The sequence below is a fragment of the Quercus lobata genome, chromosome 4, assembly GCF_001633185.2.
Source record: "Quercus lobata isolate SW786 chromosome 4, ValleyOak3.0 Primary Assembly, whole genome shotgun sequence".
Classification (NCBI taxonomy): domain Eukaryota; kingdom Viridiplantae; phylum Streptophyta; class Magnoliopsida; order Fagales; family Fagaceae; genus Quercus; species Quercus lobata.
In genome coordinates this window covers 20,655,489-20,656,915 of record NC_044907.1, presented here as the reverse complement: position 1 = coordinate 20,656,915, position 1,427 = coordinate 20,655,489, and positions in this window count along the sequence as shown.

Genomic DNA, 1,427 nt, shown 5'->3' with positions numbered 1-1,427 from the left:
AAGCTTTTGGGTTAAATGGCGTCTCCATATATTACATTAACCACTCAACAAAGGAGTCTCTCCAAGATGCTCTCTCTCTAGCAAGTGGTGTTAGAGCTAAGGCCTAAGGGTAGTGCGCAGCAAGGTGACAAGGTTAATAGGGGCCCCTTTCATAGTTGGGGACAAGGTGCGCATACTAGGAACACACACAAGTAAGCATCACACAAGCGTGGCCCAAGGTTTCAATGGAAATAGACATGTGGGTTAGTTCCATGAATGAGCGTTCGGGATTGACATGTGGTGAATTTCCATGGATAATGAGCTAGTGAAAGGAAATCTCATAAAGAGGAGGAGCTAGTAAGACTTGTTCATGACCCATACTTAAAGAGACGATGATTAAAATAACATAATTGGGCCCAAATTCATAAGTTTTAGCTCTAAGGTTAAGTGGAATCTTTATATGTTATATTAATCTCTCAACAAAAGAGTCTTCTCAAGATGTTTTCTCCCCAACATGCATCATTATCTTAATTTTTAAATAGCACAAAGATAGTGTTGTGGTAGTAGAAGTTTTGGTATTAGTTTGTTGTGCAAAAGGACATCTAGAAGTTCTCCCACATAAGATAATTATTATAGATCTGAGAAGGAAATAATAATGATAAGAATGAGTGGTTAAAATAATATATTTGAATCCAAACTCTTAATTAAATTTAATCTTTTAAGTTAAGTGATGTTCCTATGTATCATTAACCTCTCAACAAAAGAGTCTCCCCGTGATGTTCTCTCTTTAGCAAGTGGTGTTAGAGCTAAGGGCAATGCACAGCAACGTGACAAGGTTAACAAGGGCCCCTTTTATAGTTGGGGACAAGGTGCATATACTTGGAACACACACACAAGTAAGCATTGCACAAGTGTGGCGTAAGGTTTTGATGGACATAAATGTGTGGGCTAGATCCATGGATGAGCATTTGCGGTTGACACATGGTTCCCATGGATGATGAACTAGTGGAAGAAAGCTCATAAGGAGAAGAAGCTAGTGGGACTTATTCATGGCCCATATATAAAGAGGTAATGGTTAAAATGACATAATTGGACCCAAATTCATGAGTTTTAGCTCTAGGGTTAAGTGGAATCTTTATATATTGTATTAATCTGTCAACAAAGGAGTCTTTCCAAGGTGTTCTCTCCCCAACATGCATCATCTTCTTAATTTTTAAATAGCATAGGGATAAAGTGTTGTGGTAGCAAAAATTTTGATATTAGTTTGTTGTGCAAAAGGACATCTAGAAGTTCTCCCACATAAAATTTGTTTTGAAAATTATTATAAATATGAGTAGGAACTCATGAAAAAATAATAGGAACGAATAAAAGTTAAAAAAAAAAAAATAACAGGAATGAATATGGAATGAATAAAAGTTGAACGAATAAGAGACACAATAACTCACAAA